Raw genomic sequence first — 8,405 nt, forward strand, 5'->3', positions numbered from 1 at the left:
GGGCATCCGGCGTAAAAATTGCCAAAATAACCATGCGAATCATCCACAACACTTTAGACATACCGGATCGGTCGAGGCCCGGGTTAACAACGACCGCCACCGATGCTGTTAACCTACAGGGTGTCGGTGGAAATTTGACTACTGTTGGTGGAAGAAAGAGGGGAGGCAGAAGGGCCCGTGGCCAGAGAGAGAAGGGAAAAGGCAGGAACATAGGTTTGAGAATAGGGACTCTTAACGTTGGCACAATGACAGGGAAAGGCAGAGAGCTGGCAGACATGATGGAGAGAAGGAAGGTAGATGTACTGTGTGTGCAGGAGACAAGGTGGAAGGGCAGCAAGGCACGTAGTATTGGAGGAGGATACAAACTGTTCTATCATGGTGTTGATAGGAAGAGAAACGGGGTAGGAGTGATTCTGAAGGGGGAGTTTGTAAACAGTGTTCTAGAGGTGAAAAGAGTCTCAGACAGGATGATGAGCCTAAAGTTAGAAATCGAAGGGGTGATGGTGAATGTAGTCAGTGGGTATGCGCCACAGGTTGGCTGTGAGCTAGAAGTGAAGGAGAGATTCTGGAGTGAGTTGGATGAGGTCATACAGAGTTTCCCCAGAGGAGAGAGAGTTGTTATTGGAGCAGACTTTAATGGGCATGTTGGTGAGGGCAATAGAGGTGATGAGGAGGTGATGGGCAGGTTTGGTGTGAAGGAAAGGAATCTGGAGGGACAGATGGTGGTGGACTTTGCAAAGAGGATGGAAATGGCTGTAGTCAACACTTACTTCCAGAAGAGAGAGGAACATAGAGTGACATACAGAAGTGGAGGTAGGAGTACCCAGGTGGACTACATCCTATGTAGACGAGGTCATTTGAGAGAGGTTATTGACTGCAAAGTGGTGGTAGGAGAGAGTGTAGCCAGACAGCACCGCATGGTGGTGTGTAAGATGACTCTGGAGGTCAGGAAGAAGAAGATAGGGAAAACAGAAAAGAAGACCAAGTGGTGGAAGCTACAGAATGAAGAAACTTGTGAGGAATTTAGGCAGAAGTTGAGACAGGTCCTGGGTGGTCAGGATGAACTTCCAGATGACTGGGAAACTACAGCAGAGATTATCAGGGAAACAGGTAGGAAGGTGCTAGGTGTGTCATCTGGAAAGAGGAAAGACGGTAAAGAGACTTGGTGGTGGAATGAGGAAGTACAGGAATGCGTCCAGAGGAAGAGGTTGGCTAAAAAGAAGTGGGATGTAGAAAGGACTGAGGAAGGTAGACAGGAGTACAAGGAAGCGCAGCGTAGAGTGAAGAGAGAGGTGGCAAAGGCCAAACAGAAAGCTTACGATGAGCTATATGACAGGTTAGACACAAAGGAAGGAGAGAAGGACTTGTACAGGCTAGCCAGACAGAGAGACAGAGATGGGAAGGACGTGCAACAGATAAGGGTGATTAAGGACAGAGATGGAAAGGTGCTAACAACCCAGGAGAGTGTACAGAAAAGATGGAAGGAGTATTTTGAGGAGCTGATGAACGTGGAAAATGACAGGGAAAGAAGGGAGGAAGATGTGGTTGTTGTGGAGCAGGAAGTAGCAGAGATTGGAAAGGATGAGGTTAGGAAGGCTCTGAAAAGGATGAAGAGCGGAAAGGCCGTTGGTCCTGATGACCTACCTGTGGAGGTATGGAAGTGCTTAGGAGAGACAGCAGTGGAATTTCTAATGAGGTTGTTCAATAGGATTTTAGAGAGTGAGAAGATGCCTGAGGAATGGAGGAGAAGCGTTCTGGTTCCGATCTTTAAGAACAAGGGTGACATGCAGAACTGCAGCAACTATAGAGGAATAAAGTTGATGAGCCACACAATGAAGCTGTGGGAAAGAGTAGTGGAAGCCAGGCTTAGGAAGAAGGTGGAGATTTGTGAGCAGCAGTATGGTTTCATGCCCCGTAAGAGCACCACTGATGCCATTTTTGCTTTGAGAATGTTGATGGAAAAGTACAGAGAAGGCCAGAAGGAGCTGCATTGTGTGTTCGTAGATTTAGAGAAGGCGTATGACAGGGTGCCGAGGGAGGAGCTGTGGTACTGTATGAGGTCGTCTGGAGTGGCAGAGAAGTATGTCAGAGTAGTTCAGGACATGTATGAGAGAAGTATGACGGTGGTGAGATGTGCTGTAGGTCAGACAGAGGAGTTCAAGGTGGAGGTGGGACTACACCAAGGATCAGCTTTGAGTCCTTTTTTGTTTGCTATGCTGATGGACAGGCTGACAGATGAGGTAAGACAGGAATCTCCCTGGACAATGATGTTTGCGGATGACATTGTAATTTGCAGTGAGAGTAGAGAGCAGGTGGAGGAACAGCTAGAGAGGTGGAGGTTTGCTCTGGAAAGAAGAGGCATGAAGGTCAGTCGTAGTAAGACAGAATACATGTGTCTGAACGAAAGGGATCAAGGTAGAAGCGTTAGGTTACAGGGGGCTGAGGTGAAGAAGGTGCAGGAGTTTAAGTACTTGGGGTCAACAGTTCAGTGTGATGGAGATTGTGGAAAAGAGGTGAAGAGGCGAGTGCAGGCAGGTTGGAGCGGTTGGAGGAAAGTGTCAGGAGTGTTGTGTGACAGAAGAGTGTCAGCAAGACTCAAAGGAAAGGTGTACAAGACAGTGGTGAGACCAGCTCTGCTCTATGGGTTAGAGACGGTAGCAGTGAGACAGAGACAAGAGGCTGAGATGGAGGTAGCGGAGATGAAGATGTTGAGGTTCTCCTTAGGAGTGACCAGGTTAGACAGGATAAGGAACGAGTACATCAGAGGGACGGCTCATGTTGCCTGTGTTAGCGACAAAGTCAGAGAAGCCAGACTGAGATGGTTTGGACATGTTCAGAGGAGGGATAGTGGATATATTGGTAGAAGGATGTTGGAGATGGAGCTGCCTGGCCGGAGGGCAAGAGGACGGCCAAAGAGGAGATACATGGATGTCTTAACAGAGGACATGAAGTTGGCTAATGTTAGGGTAGAAGATGTCCATGACAGAGTGAGGTGGAAAAGGATGATTCGCTGTGGCGACCCCTGATGGGAAAAGCCGAAAGAGAAAGAAGAAGGTGTAGAAAGTAAATGAGACCAACATGGTTCTGGGATTTAAAGTGAACCATTATGGTAGCGGCTGCAGGTTATGAGCCACTAGAGAGGCTGCGGCAGGTCCTGTTTGCGACGAGCTCCACAAAAAACTATGACCAAGAAATCCACTTTGTTTGTGTGTGGTGATTTATTCCACTTCATCGTTGCCACAGATGACACTTATGATACGATCCGTCAAAGCAGAGTTCATAATCATGTATAGAAGCGGTCAACAAAAAATACTGGGCCCTGTCCAACAAACCCAAACTAACACAGGTGACAGGTGCGCCTAAATGATGTCTTAACACAATCATGGCCACTACAACTATTCACGTTTGAAAATATTCTAAATACTGAAAGTATCATGTCAATCAATGAAACTTTATTCGTACAGTAAGATAAAAAGTAAACTGCAAACTGTAATTTTATTATTCAATATAAGGAAGAAAGTAAATAGATGTGTTTCCTGAGTTTTTGTGTCTAGATGAAGTCAAATCAACTGGCATGTTGTCTTGTTACTCGTTTTTGTTTTCCAAAGTAGGTGCTGTCTTTCTGATTGGCTTTAGGGAAGTTTGAAGGCGTGCTCTTATCTAAAGCGATTTGGCCTCAGACGCCCTTTCCTCGTCCCAGATGACAGATTAAAACTAATTTGCCCAACGTCAGTATTTGGTGGTGGCTGGTTCTTGTTTTCACCTGCTCCATCCACATCTGATATTCAGTCAAACTTGTTTTAAGGTTGTTGTTTTTTTGTAAAAGTTACATTTTTATATAATATAATCAAAATGACGGCATCACTCATTAGTTCGGAGGGAGGTTTTTAAAGCCGTTGTGCCCTGAGAGCTGCTATGACATCACGACACGGGACACAGACTCCCAGTGATACCTCTAGAGATTACAACTAAACTTCTACACCCACCCCCCACCCCCCATGCTTTTACCACAATGTGACAGTGTGGATGTTCAACCCAGAGAAGTTCTTTTAAATTTAGTTGTCTGTTTATGTCTTGGAAAGTTGACCATTTGCATCAGCTGGAGACTGCCGTCCTTCTGCCCCCTGGTGGATAATTTGTGAACTGATCTTTTTTTCTGGAATGGGCCTTAACCTGGAAGGCGGCTCCTTCCCAGCAGCAGCCTGTGCAGCTTGTCCTTGTTCCACAGCAGTCTGGAAGTTTGCTCAGCTTTTGCAGAGGAATGACGTTCATGCCTGAGAAACAGTGGCGTCTATATGAAGCAGCAATTGTTTTTTTAATTCAACTCAGCTGACCTCTGAAACAGTGTCTTCCCGAGTTCTCTCTGAATGCTGACCATGATCTGACATCCACCCGCGGACGGGATTAAGCTTCACGATCTTCTGTCAGATTACAGGATTGGCAATAGGTGTGCTGCAGGGATAACAAGACTGCAACAACCAGAGGGAAAGGCGCTGGCCTTCTCACGAGCTGCTGGTTTCTGCTGCTGTCTTGCCCTGCAAATGCTTTAGTGCAAGGGTCCCCAAACTTTATCCAGTAAGGCCACTTGACGTTTCCATTCTCTGATCGGGGGCCAGGGTCAGTTTGAAACACAAAAAGTGTGACAGTCGCAGGGTTGCCTAAATGTGAATATAGTTATTGTTTCCCAGAAAGCCACACATAACCAAATATAAATAATATAAATAATCCTCTCTGGGTTCTTCAGCAAAAAAAGAAAATAATAAGAATCAGCTAACATATATAAACTTAATTGCTTAATAGCTATAATAGCTTTGAGAGTTTGCTTGCATTTGCAAGCTATCATTTTTCTCTTTGTGACAGGATTCATAATGTCGGTATAGATTGTCTTCTTTGAATTCCGCCAATGTCTATTGGCAGATGATACAAACAGCCTTTTCTTTATGCTAAACAAAAAAATACTTGTTTCTTCACCTCGGGTTAAATACACTGCATTCTGGATCTAATTTTCTCTTCCTTTTTGTCATATAATCGTTCTGATTGGGCGTCTGTCACGGTCGCCTGGACAGTGAAGCATTTGACAGTTCTACGACTGGAGCAAAGTGAGGTTGCAGTAGCAACATTTTTAGGTTGGCGGACATTTCAATTCAAATAAGCTTTATTGACGTGAGGAAACAATTCCAGGGATTGGGCAGGCCCAGTTCACCATGCTTCACTTTTCCGTGCTTCCATGAGTCTCGATCACTTGGCCATGCTAAAAAAAAAAATGCAACTAAAAGAAAAGAAAAAGGCTCCCTCTCTGGCATCATTCAGGGGGCCAGGTCAAATGCATGGGCGGGCCAGGTCCGGCCCCCCGGGCCGCAGTTTGGGGACCCCTGCTTTAGTGAGAAAACCACTTTCTTTACTGTGGTTCTGTGAGAGGTTTCTTTCTGCAGATGAAACAGAAAGGCACCATTTGTGTTATCTAGTGGAGCGACTGTCAGACAGAAAAGACTGGGGGGTTACAAAGGGAAGCGGGGCTTAAACCTCCAAAGGTCTCTCTGAATGAATGGAACTGTTGGGTTTTGCAAGCTGACAGCTGCCAAGTTGATGACATCAGCGCTGCACTGGTCCCGGCCGATTAGGAACATGTGGTTTCCTATAAACAGCATCTCAGCCTCTGCTCACAATGGCCCTTCCTGTTGTTAGGACACGTCTGCTGCATGCATGCGCAGTGCCAGTCTGTCTGCTCAGACTCTGAGACTCAGACTCTGATCACGAGTCCATGCAACTCGGCTCCAGGAGAAAGAGGTGAATCTCTGTCTCTGCTGCGGCCAGCCTGGCCATCTACGCAACACCTGACCCAATCACCATCCATGACGCCCTGAAGAACCGGCGAGGGAACCCAAGCTCCCCTTCACTCTGCCAGTTACCCTGGGCTTTGAAAACTGCATCGTAGAAACTAAAGCTATAATTGACTCTGGGGCGGCAGGTAATTTCATTGACCTGGCTTTTACTCATTCTCACGATTGCAAGGCATGTTGATTTGTGTAGCACAATCCGTACACTGAAGAAAAAGGATTTTTTGGCCTTGTAAATATTATTTCAGTTATCTATGTAAACCCTAGATAATAATTCCAATTCTGTGCTTTTCCTTAAAATAGCTTGTTTTCATGTAGTGCATTACTCGATAATGTGGTAACGCTTTCTTTTACAGTACAGTACTTACAGTGTACTTAAGTGGTATTTACATGGTACTTATTGTGTAACTACTGGGTACTTACAGGGTACTTACATGGTACTTTTTATGGAATCTACTGGGTACTTAAAGTGTGTTTACATGGTACTTCTTTATGTCTACTCTGTACTTACATGGTACTTACAGTGTATTTATGTGGTACTATTTGGTTCATACCTATGTGGTACATACTGGGTATTTATAATATACTTATTGGGTATTTACATGTTGTGCAATGCTGTCTTTTGTGGTAACTACCACATGTAAGAACAAGGTAAGTACAAATAAAGCACCTTGACCTTTAGGTCTGAACTCGTATGTTTCATGGCATTTACCATGAATTTACCACAGAAACTACTACTTAAGTAACATGAAACTGGACTGTAAAAGAAAGTCAGCCCTCTTTCCACTCAACTAAATGGTAATTTCAGTACCAAACACTGGGTATGTTCACTTGAATATTACCTGGACCATGGCATGCTGTTGGATTACTCAGCTCATCTTAATAATTTCATTATTTACTAACTATTGTAGGTATTTTCATTATTTAGTTGGTGTCAGTATTTGACACAAAGACAGCAGGTAATGCAGGAAAACAGCTGCACTTTATGACATCATAAATAAACTATAGATCATTTTTTATGAAGGGATGTAGGTTTTTTGGAGGATTTTTATTGTTGTTGCACAAAATTAGAAAAATGCCAAATTTCTTTTAGTAATCCCACTGATTAGTTCATTGATTTAGTTTTTAATGTTTTATAAGACCTAAAAAAGATTTTCACGATAACAGGTTTTTAAAAAAATCCAATCCATCTGATCCGTTACACAAAGACACACACAGGACGTAACACACCAAGAAATGAACTGATTGCTGAAAATGATGCAGAAGCCCAGCTCTAACAAAAGGACAAAAGAGCAAAGAAAACAGAATGATTTGATTTTTTTCTAATTATTAATATTCCCAGGCTTTGTTTGTTTTGTTCTGCAGAATGTTCATATTTGTATAACTTTGACAGAATTTATTTTTATGGAGGGCAAAATATTACATGTTATTTAAGGTTGAACTTGATTCATTCTGTATTCATATGTCTGTTTTTATTCAGATTTATGTTCAAAAAGTTCAGTTTTAAAGGTTTAAAAGATTAGCTTTAGAGTGATCAATAAATGTTTATCTTTTTCGACCCAAAACCTAAAGCGTGTTTTTGATTTAGGCCCCCTGTGCGACGGAGTCTGACCCCCCCAGTAATACGACTTATAAAATTTGTGTATTTTGTGTGAAATGTTAAATAAAGATATAGACAAAAGGATGTCGCCAAATTTGTATTTGTGCGGGGGGGGGGGTTACTCGCCCGGGGAGTAAGTTAGTGTAGAACCGCCACTGTGTGGGCGAGTGGTTCTGCCGCTGTGAGGAGACGTGGGAGGCGGCTCATGTTCAGCTCCAACAAGCCATCCATCAAACTCAAGAGCAGACCGACGACAGAGACAGAAAGGTCCCAATCTGGTTCCTTGTCAGTGGGTCTGCCCCCCCAACAGCTCCCCTGCAAGAAACTTAGTCCCAGGTAAGTGGGATATTCAACAGAATCATCCCTGAGTTCGACTGTCTCCAGCTGCCCTTCTGAATACCGCATTTTGCCCACCTTCCACGTCACCTGCCGGTGGACCCCTGGATGGGGGGTCGCGTTCTGAACCTGCTGACGTCAACATGCCCCCCTTGATGGTGGAAGGCAAAGCAGCCCATCTCGTCAGGGAGATCCTAGATTCCCGGTGCCTAGGGTGTCGGCTTCAATATGTGGTGAATTGGGAGGGGTGCGGCCCGGAGGAACGCTCCTGGGTCACCACTGACGACATCCTTCACCCCTCCCTGATCGGCGACTTCCATCAATGCCACCAGGACAGCCCAGTGCCCCGACCTCGTGGTCGACGTCAGCGTTGGAGCCCTCGCTTCCGGAGCCACTTGCAGGAGGGGGGCTCTGTCAGAAGTCGGGGTTCTGTCTCCCCCTCAGGTCACCAGCAGTTCTAACTGCTAGCTGGGTAGCTCGGTTGGTAAGGTGGAAGGCTGCCACGCAGGAATCAAGGAGGGGAATGAACAATGGTAATGGGGCAATTATCATATCAATGGTGAGCAATTAACATCACCTGGAGGGGGCAACACTCTTAACGCTACTGCCAGTGTTACTTGTCTGCAGCTCAC

This window comes from Oryzias latipes, chromosome 13, assembly GCF_002234675.1.
Source record: "Oryzias latipes chromosome 13, ASM223467v1".
In the NCBI taxonomy this organism is placed as follows: Eukaryota; Metazoa; Chordata; class Actinopteri; order Beloniformes; family Adrianichthyidae; genus Oryzias; species Oryzias latipes.